This window comes from Miscanthus floridulus, chromosome 10 (assembly GCF_019320115.1).
Source record: "Miscanthus floridulus cultivar M001 chromosome 10, ASM1932011v1, whole genome shotgun sequence".
NCBI classification, from domain to species: domain Eukaryota; kingdom Viridiplantae; phylum Streptophyta; class Magnoliopsida; order Poales; family Poaceae; genus Miscanthus; species Miscanthus floridulus.
Window position 1 is genome coordinate 98,754,544 of NC_089589.1, and position 11,070 is coordinate 98,765,613.

The window sequence follows — 11,070 nt, forward strand, 5'->3', positions numbered from 1 at the left end:
CTTCAACGACGTCCCTGCTAGTTAAGTTCAAGCGATATTACTTCAAAGACCTCTCATGTGTCTTGCATGAATGACACACAGTGGTGTGCACTTGTCCATATGTGGTTAAGTTCCAAGAACAAGGGGTGTGTGTGTGAACTCATTTATTTCTTGTCTAGTCTTTATGTGGTCTACTTGTGCTACAGTCTAACACAATTGTGGTTATATGCAGTCTAGGAGCAGAACAAGCAAAACCGTGCAAAAGTTAAGTGCCACCAGGTTATAGGATCTCAGTCCTATATTGTGCACCTACAAGCATATGTAAGTGATGGTTGTGTTACTCTTTTTATATCAAATACGCAATGCCTTTTGTGTCAACAGAAAGGCATGTGCAATTTTAACAGAAGGACAAAAATAGGAAGGATGCAGGACACGATCAAGAAGTGATCGTTGAAGAACATGATCGACCTCATGAAGATGTTGATGCGGTGGGAATCTTCAACAACTTCCATACCAGTAGCAACACGGGACTAAGCGATGCTACAAGAGAAGCAGTGGTAAGTACCTTCATTTGCTTTCCTTAAAATCTGCTGAAGCTATTGGCATAACAGAAGGAAAAGTAGGAGGAGCCTAAAGTGGCACCATCATTTTGAAGTTGCAATATTACAACAGTTAATATGTTACCTATGCATTGTGCTTATGAATCTCTGTCGGCAGTAGGCTAAGGAACACCTAAGCATTGCTTGTACTGAAATAATCTCTTGGTTCTACAATTTAAGTCCTCTTCCTAATATTTACTCCTTGATTTTCGTAGGAAGCTATGGAAACTATACGAGCAAAACCTGTTGCTGATGTTGTTTCTAAGGTCCTCTCCTAGACTAGCTGCAACACCTTTTCTTTGAAGAATGCTGGTATCAGGACAAACTACTCCAGACTTCGGAAAACGACTTGCTGCTCATTAGGAAAGTTCAACTGTCCTCACCAAACAAGTGGATCAACTGAAAAGGAAGATAGAAAACACTGATAGTGAGTTTGAGAAGTTCAAGAAACAGCAACAGGAGAAGTACAATAAGCTCTGTGAGCATATCATGCTCTTAAGCGCTGATAACTCTCAGTCTTGTTGATAGCAGTGAACATGTGGTTTGTTTGTTGTTTTAATGTGAATTTTTGACCGCTTGATATGTGAATCTCTGTCAGTGGTTTGCTGCTGAGCTGAACTGCTGTTATTTGATTCAGGTTCAATATAATTATGCATGTAGTCATTTTGTGTAGCAGTGTAGATCTAAATCATTTCCTCTGATGTAATGATTGGTGTACATGTGGTAGATTTGGCACAGGCATGTTGTTCAATAAGATCTAACACGTGGATGAACCAGTGAATGACACGTGTAACAACCATGATAGGGCACGTGGGCCAATACAAATAAAATACGCTGGTACAAATCCATCCTACCACGTGATCGAATTAGAAAAAGAAACGTGGGTAGCTCAGGGTGCGACATGTGGTCCAATACAATACTGACACGCGGACGTACAAGCATCGAGACACGTGGTCGAGTAAAAGAAAGGACACACGGGGTATTATGGTCACAGCCACGTTGACCAATAAAAATACGCACTTGGTCCAATGAAGAAGTGATACGTGACCCAACTGCAATACGACACATGTGCCAATAAAAAACTGACATGTGGAACAACAGTGGCCGACACGTGGTCCATTAAGAACCTGAAACATATAAGAACCAGAGATGGCCACAGTTGTCCAATAACAAGGTGACACATACCCAAACCATCTCCAATGCAACCGGCTATAGCATGTACACGTGGAAAGCATCTCCAACGGAAGCAACAACCAGCGTGGCTACCTCTGTCATGCATGCCAAAGCAATTCTATGACGATCCGTTTTCATCATAGATCTATCTAATTCTATGACGATTTTCTAGAATCGTCGTAGAATTGCAAGAATGACGTGACTTTTATGATGAATCGTTTTCGTCATAGATTCGTCATAAAACTGAAATTATAACGAATTTGGCTCCTTCAGTGACGAAAGTTGATCGTCATAGAAGTGGATATTTCTAGTGGTGCTCGTTTCCGGTCGTGCCAGCCTCACCCTCGTCCTCGTCTCCCCGGCGTGCGCGGCGGCGCCCTTGTCCTCATCTCCGGCCGACCTCGTCCTTGTCCTCCTCCCCGGCGTGCCCTCGTCCTCGTCACCGGCCATCCTCATCCTCGTCTGCCGCTAGGTGATAATACTCGTTTTGCAACCCCTTCTCATCCCTTCATGCTGTGTGAAACCAAGCACTCACCCCTAACTTAAGCTAATTTGCTAACTAATTCTATTCGATCTGACTAGTATTTGCTTTATGATTTATTTTGATACAATTTGATATATATATATATATATATATATATATATATATATATATATATGTGTGTGTGTGTGTGTGTGTGGAAAGATACTTTGGTGATATTTATTTTGGTATATTGACTTTAGTATGATATTATTTGGAGCGCTACGCTCTAAATACTGTATAGCGCGCCGGCGTCGCGAAGCCTCGGCTTCCGGCGATTTTTCCTCGACCGTAAAGTTCGAACGGTTTTTTTCCTCGTAAAGTAGAACCAAATATTTATTATAGTAACTAATCCTACCGTTGTCGGTTACCAACTGGAGGTCATGCATGTGCATGTGTCTACTGCCACGCGCTCTAATTAAAGCCTATAATTAAGGAAGTTGCCGGGTCTCCAAATCCCGCAACCGCAAATCTCTCTACTCCAAATCTCGCACACGACCGTAAATCCCTCTCGTCCAAACCATCAGACATGCTGACCACGTTTTCGCACCTGCAAATGTAAATTAGCCGTAAAAGCTGTGCATTCTGCAAAAACAGCGCGGCATGCAACCGTAGACACATCCAAAGATCCTCTCGCACAACCGCAAAACCAGTTTGTTTCTATTTTGGGGTACGGTCACAGAAGTAACGTAGGGCTTGTTCGCCTGAACTTATCCGTCGGTATCAGCTATATAGTATTTTTTTCTCATAATAAATTAGCTATAGCCAGTTATTTTTCTCTCATAACAAATCAGCTATAGCCGGCTACCAGCCGAACAGGCGTATCCCTATAATCTACAATTAAAGGAAATTAGTGACTAGTGATTTGTTTATTTCTAATAATGATGAATGCATTCGAACTAGTAGTAATTTCCTTCCTCTTGCGCGAGATACCTAAATCTCGCAACCGTAAATTTCCTTTACTCTGCTGGTAGTGATTCCTCCCGTATAACCGTAAAATCGTGCATTGAAAAAATGAATACAACTACGTTATTTAATTTTTCGTTAATTTATTTATTTTTTATTTGAATTACCGCTGATGTCTCCGTACCAGCAACTTGTACCGCTCTGCTCTCCGTGAAACATGCACTCAGTCAAGATTCCCAACCGTAAACAATAGAAGCAATTTGTTTCCTCAACCGTAAGCAATTTGTTTTCCGGCGCAAAGTCTGGCGTGTCTGCGGTAAAGGCCTATAATCAAGGAAGCAAGTAATTTATTTCTTTCCCAAAATTCAGAAAAGTGCATCGCCATTTAAGATTATTTATCAAATAATTTACCAAGAATTAAGGAGTAATTTACGGAATTAGTCTCTATACGTTCTCGTACTAGTAGTAAGAGCTTCTTTCTCAAGTAGTAATTTACAGATTATTAGTGGCCATTACGTTCTCCTATTAGTAGTAAGATTCTTTTGCACTCTAATTTGACGTAACTCAAGCAGTTTACACAAACCAAGCTACATTGGCAATGTAATTACACAAACCAGATCACATAATTTTAGTAGTAACTACAAAACATCACTTCCGCACAGAATCATATTACAAAATCACTTGCTCTTGGCAGTGATTTAAATGACAGGATGAGAGTAGCATCAAATCCATCCATGTATTCATCAACCGACGTCTGCCACAGCGTAGTGATTTCCCCTTCGAGCAGCCAGATCCATGAAACGGAGACCACAGCGGCTGCCGTACAAGCACATCAGATTCGGATCTGAAGCTTCTTCTCCTCCTAATGGAGACACTGGAAGTTCTTTTTCTCCATTTCCAAAGCTGAGGAAATTACCCCCAAATATCACAAAACAATACAGCAAGTAGCCCGAGCCAAAAATCAACCATCTTGTTTTCTTGGAGTATAAAGTAGCAACTGCGACATTGTAGCTACTCTGTCCACACTAAATCCTCACAGACTGCGTGCATCACCAACATGGCTCCAGAATCCGGAAAAACAAAAGATAAAGATCAACTTTGGTGTTTTCCAGCTTGTTAATAAAATTGATAATAATCATTACTGCTACAAGAGAAGAGTGGACAATTCTGGGCGCTAGTAGCTCTCATCCAGAGCACTAGTACAACAACAACAACAACAACAAAGCCTTTAAGTCCCAAACAAGTTGGGGTAGGCTAGAGTTGAAACCCAACAGAAGCAATCAAGGTTCAGGCACATGAATAGCTGTCTTCCAAGCACTCCTATCTAAGGCTAAGTCTTTGGGTATATTCCATCCTTTCAAGTCTCCTTTTATTGCCTCTACCCAAGTCAACTTTGGTCTTCCTCTGCCTCTCTTCACGTTACTATCCTGACTTAGGATTCCACTACGCACCGGTGCATCTGAAGGTCTCCGTTGCACATGTCCAAACCATCTCAACCGGTGTTGGACAAGCTTTTCTTCAATTGGTGCTACCCCTAATCTCTCACGTATATCATCGTTCCGAACTCGATCCCTTCTTGTATGACCGCAAATCCAACGCAACATACGCATTTCCACGACACTTAGCTGTTAAATATGTCGTCTTTTCGTAGGCCAACATTCTGCACCAAGAATTGATCTAATTTACCTTGGATATTCACATAGGACTAACCTGACAATTCAGACCATGGTAATAATCATATAGTAATAATTTTCCTTATTGGAAGTAGTATTTTGTTGATTTAGAGTACTACTTACTTGTTTTGGAATAAAATCTTGTTTGATTGTACAATGTTCATGATGATTCTGTGATTTTAATTACTACTTGCTTTTGTGATTTTACTTCAAACTTTTGGTTGCAAAAGTCAAATATTTACCACTTGAGTGACCAATAAAAGTAATCTTTCACATTCTGTACAAAAAAAGCTATCTAATTTAAAAATCAGCATTTTTATTATGGCAGACACCTCCAGTGTAGTAGTGCATATTACTACTTGGATCCAAAAATATTACTAGATAATCTTACTACCTCAGTAAACCGGAGAATCTAGCTGGCAGTTATAGACTACTGTGAGGTATCTAGGAGTAAAAAATGATGGTTTTATGGTTGCGCAATGGGTATTTACTCTCAAGGGGTTTGCTCCACACTAGGTCCTCACAGACCTGTACATGCATCAACATGGCTCCATACTACTAATGCTACTAATACAAAGTAATTAGCTCGAACACCATGTGTCATACTGGTAAGACAAATCCATCAATACTACTAATGCCATGTCTGAATACTACTAATACTAGTAATGCCATGTTTCCTATGAAGTTTTCGGTCACTACTAATACAACTAATTCAAAATAGTATTCAATATGCGAGAACGTGTCAGAGGTAAGTCTACTATGTTAAAAAAAAATATACCACCAAAAGTGCTACTAACTTAATAAGCGTGTGCGTCTGCCACTCGTAAACAAATCATAAATCTATTACTACCAATTTTTACAGCTATCTTTCTGTATATAATCTAGGAGGTAATTGCAGGGCACATTTACGACTACTACTCTTCCTAATCATACCTTGTGATTGGTGTTCTACATTTTGGGCAATAGCAATTTGTGCTTGCGAATGCTGAGGGGCTGTGATGTGTATTATCTTCAGACTCCATGATACCATGCCCTGCATTGTGGAACAAGGAACAGCGTTGAAACTAAAAAGGTCTCAATATGATACAATGCATCATCATAATAACACAGTCGAAAATGCAGTATCAGCAGCCATACTACTAATACTACTAATACAAAGTGAAGAGACTGAATGGCATGTGTCATACTGGTAAGACAAATCCATCAATACTACTAATGCCATGTCTGAATACTACTAACAATACTACTGCCATGTTTTTCCTATGAAGTATTTGGTTCCTACTAAAACTACTAATACAAAGTAGTATTTCGTTATGTGAGAACATGTCAGCGGTAAGTCTACTATGTTAAAAAAAAATACTACTATACCACCAGAACTACTGCTAACTTAAAAAGCATTTGCCGCTAGTCCAAGATGGATCTGCAGTAAATAAATGCAGTACCACCGGTGGTAGTAACATTTGCAGTAGTATAAAAAAGGGCGTACCCAGTGCAGAGAGCTCCCGCTCTGTGCGGGGTCTGGGGAAGGGTGTCAGTGGCAAGCCTTACCCTCGCCTGTGCAATGCGAGGAGACCGCGACTCGAACCCGGGACCTTCCGGTCACAGGCGGTAAGACTCTACCGCTTGCACCAGGCCTGCCCTTCTAACATTTGCAGTAGTATGAACCAAAAAAAAAAAGAGTACATCACATTAGTACCAGGCATAAGCTGGGTTTGGGTTGGGCTAAATTCATCCATTTGTCAAAGCTGAAGGAAAAACTAATAGAAGCAAAACTTGGAATTTCCCCTGAACCTGAAAACATTCATAGGAAAAAGAGATTAACAGTCAAAGAGATAAACAGTCACCAAGAAAATACAACGAATCAGCAAGAAAATACAGGTAGTATTATTTTCTTGTCATAGCAGTATATGCAAAGTAAAACTACCAGAAGCACTAGTTATAATACTACTAATATTACTGCTATGCTCAGTAGTACTAATATAGCTCCTTTCTCTAGAAGTAATTTTCTTATAATCTGGCAACTAGTCAGTAGTAAATCTCTTGCTTAAATGACTGGTACCATGTTACATTCCCATGCCACCTTCTAATTTACCCAGGTGGATTTCATGATAAAATTTTGGATAACAAATTAAGAGATAATTACTATGAACAGCTGCACCACCTTGAGCATGTGCAAGGAATTCAACTAATTAAAACCTGACGATTTCTGAAACTAACAAGAGACTCACTACTTTGCTGACGAATTAATCGATGATGATGTGGAGACATGCAGCTTCAGCCATGAAGTACAGACGCCTTGCAATGACCCCCATGGTAGTCACCATCAGTGGGAGGGCAGCTCCATGGCCGGAGAGAAAGGTAGGTGTCGCCATGGAGATTCGCCCAGATCCAACCGTCGGAGATCCACCCCTGGGGAGGGCGCTGCCGCGGGCAAGGTTGGGATAGCCAAGGGAGCGGCCGTGCGCGCGGATCGGGTTGCGCCATCACTAAGGGCCGCCGTGCGCGCGGATCGGGTTGCCCCACCACCGAGTGCCGCCGTGCGCGCGGATCGGGTGAGGCCGCGGCACCGCCGGTGGCTGTCGTGTGCACGGAGAGAGCCACGGTGCCGCCGGATGCAGGTCCCCCTGCCGCCGCCATCACCGGAGGGAGGGGAGTGGAGGGGAGGGGGAGGGCGCAGCCGCCGGGATCTACCAGCCTCGCCCCCCGCCGGGCGAAGGTATGGGGGAGGGGGGCGCAAAGGTACTCCCACAGGGCCGCCGCCAGTGGGGATGACGGGGTCGACGCTGCCGGTGGGGATGACGAGGTCGACGCCGCCGGTGGGGATGACGAGGCCGAGGGAACGCCGGTGGGTTGGGGTGTGGAGGGTGGCGCCGGGGAGAACCGTGGGGAAGCCGCCGCCAGCACCGTTTGTGTCGATGCATGGGAGGAGAGAGAATAAAGGAAAGAAAAAAATTAGGGTTAGACTGTCTCAAGTGACCGCGACCCAAAATATAAGAGTCATTCGTCCTTTAAATAACGTCACAGACAAAGCGTTCAATACTTTTTTTTTTGTCTTCTCCAATAATAAAACCTAAAAGACAATCATTTCTACAAATGGGTCTTCAGGAGAGAGTATACTCAGATTTAGGTTATGCCTCTCCCGATATCTAAATTGAGTCTTCTATATATATGTACTTTGTTGGAGGCTATAGATATTATGTTGAAGACCTATTTTGAGTTTGGGTTTTTCAATGGATATCCCATTGAAAACAGTCTTAGGCTATCTCCAACAACAACACTAAAATATAAGACCTATTCGTCGTAGCACTACAGGCAAAAAGATTCAATACATATTCGGTATTTCTCCAACAATCGGCATGTTCGCTGGTTAGTTTCTGGGCTGGTTTGGGCTGGCTGGTGCTGGTTTATTGTGAGAGGAAAATACTATTGGCTGGCTGGTTTAGGCTGGCTGAAACCAACAAGCGAATAGGACGAATAATACCAAAAAAATCCTTTGTGCAAATGAGTTTTTAGGAGAGATGATGTCCATATTTAGGTTGTGTCTCTTAAGCAACCCAAAATAGATCTTCTATATAGGTACCATGCTAGAAGCTAATTTTAAATTTCATGTTACTCATTTTAGGTTTGGGTATCCTATGGGTTCGTCATTGGAGACGGTCTTAATGGTTATATATCGGGGTCCGACTTTTACGGTTAATATGATTAGAAGGTGTCAGTTGGTCATAATTATCGCCTGTTGAGTTAACGGTCAATTGGTTGGCCTGAAATTACTCTTGCGGCATTGACTATTACTACAGTTGGTCATAATTATCGCCTGTTGAGTTAACGGTCAATTGGCCTGAAATTACTCTTGCGGGATTGACTATTACTACCATGAGCCTCGTTGGCTGCGTCCTCGTCGTCGGAGCTGGGCGGAGCTCCGCCAGCGCTGGATCCTGAACAGCAGCAAACCGACCGCATCCCGCTGCCGATCCGATCCAACCGGGCCAGCCTCTAGGAGTACTGCCTTCCTGTTCGGGCTACCAAGCCAGCTGATGCATGCAGGGATGTGAGCCGTTTACTGATTTGGCTAACAAGCCGGCCGGAGCTAATTACGGCAAACAAGCCAGCTGATGCATGCGAGGATTTGAGCCGCACATGCGGCAATGGCGTTAATTAGTGACGTCATGACCCGGCATCAACGCACAGGTAATTGCAGTAAATATATAATCACGCCGGTGCTTACGAGAAATTATGTGCATGTCTTCACGGTGCAATGCATGCAAGCGTGCATAGATGGTTTACGAGAATATACATGAAGCAGGTTTACTAGTGTAAACTTGCATGGTGTTACGAGAATAATAAAAGGAAGTTACGAGAATAGAATTTAACAGACCGTGTACGCTTAGATTGTAGTTACTATAATAATAAGACGAATTTACTAAAATAGTACAGGATGTCAGTGGCTTGAGATGGTAACTAGGATAGACTTTACTATAATTTAGCATCACGTTGTTCCGAGAAACTATTTACCATAATGCGTAGAAGAATTATCATCAAATAGTTACGAGAAAATCAAACTTGAGAATGAAGATGGGGCCTGGAGTTAGCACAATTAGGCTGCAAAAGCCATTTTCCAAGAATTGGTTATGATAATATACAATGATGATCAAGTTACTATAAATTCGCAATGAAAATTTACTAGAGAATCTAGCAAAATATAACATGCCATCCCCACACATTGTGAAACTACATGTGCCGTCTCAGAAGCTTTGCTTGCATATTCTATCTGGCACTACTCCAACACATGCAACCCGGTGCACTGACTAGTGATCAAACTGAGATCAATCGGTCATGCCTGTTTGATGCTCAGTAAAAAGTAAGCAGCTGCTGCCGGGAAGCCTAATTGCCTGAAATCATTAAAAAATATGAACGATCTTAAATAATATATATGATGCTTAAGGTGAACATGTATATGGTTGAATTTACTATATGGCAGTTAAAGATTAAAGATACTTAGGATGCAGGTTTACGATAATCCCATGACGATGGTAAAAAATGATCAGCTAAAAAGAGCTTGCCAATAATATATCATGGCAATACTAAATGCTACATATATGCCATCCATGTAAGTGATTCAACCAATAATATATGGGACGAACACAATATTGAAAATGATATTTGCTTCACTTGCACATTCCATTTGGCACTGCAACACAACCAGTCTTTTTCAGCTCCAAAAGAATGATAGTGTCGTGAACGGTAAGTAATAGAAAAAATCAAGCTGAGAAAGTAATTACTTACCAACAAAAATTTGGAATTAGCCGATGAAAAATATAGTTTAATACTCATGGATAAATTAAACTGGCCATGAACACGGTAAGTGAGAATGGGAATTACCATAATGTAGCGTCAATCAATCACTAAGGACATGGCCAATTTACCATGATATGCAGTTACAATATTCAAATGGCTTGAGACCATGCTTTTACTATAATCTGTATATTCATTATAGTAAATTATAACATGAACTTTCATTATAATCTGTATATTAGTAAATTACTATAATTTACTAGAATAACCATGCCTTTTCACACAGTTTCATGCATGATTACTAAAATCAAATTTACAATAGTTAACTAATATGAAAATAGCCATTTACTAAGTTCTAAACTTCTGATATCATTCACATATTTGGTTTTACAAGCTCTTTTGGAGAATAGTTTAGCAAGACTAAATCAATTTCAGACTGCAAGAAAGGTGGAAAATAGTAAAATTTTGCAGCAACAAAGACCAGTACTAATAAGTCAAATAAGCATCAAGATTTTTTTTACAAACAACTGATGGATCAACTAGTATGGGTTCGGCTACAGACTGGTGACGCCATTGTGGTAAGTTCAGCTGTGGTCCTGTCGCCGGAGCTGCTCCTGTTGCCTCCGCGAGCTCGCCGAAGCTGCTGCTGCTGCCACCGGCAGCCAACGATGTGGCCGCAGCCACAGACAGGGAGCCGACCCCGCCGCCATCTCCCCGCACGGACACGGATCTTCGGCATCCCACCTGGATCCCCGGAGTGCATGGAAGTGCTAGTCTGTGCTTCGGATCAGACAAAATAATTAAGCATACAAGGCAAAGTGCGTTTAGCTGTAGGAATCCAAATGCACCATTCAAATAATAAACACATAGGAACACACGGAGGAGCACATGCACATCCATGACCAAAAGAATCAAGAAGCTAGCAAGG

The 11,070-nt window shown here is 41.8% G+C and overlaps 1 long non-coding RNA gene across 1 annotated transcript; it reads right to left on the reverse strand.

Moving 5' to 3' along the window:
* Nucleotides 1-4,337: 4,337 nt before the first annotated feature.
* Nucleotides 4,338-7,817, reverse strand: LOC136485179 (uncharacterized). Its single transcript, XR_010766349.1, has 3 exons — nt 7,079-7,817; nt 6,547-6,641; nt 4,338-5,883 (listed from the first exon to the last, which is right to left on the reverse strand). It is a non-coding gene; the product is annotated as an uncharacterized lncRNA (long non-coding RNA).
* Nucleotides 7,818-11,070: the final 3,253 nt, after the last annotated feature.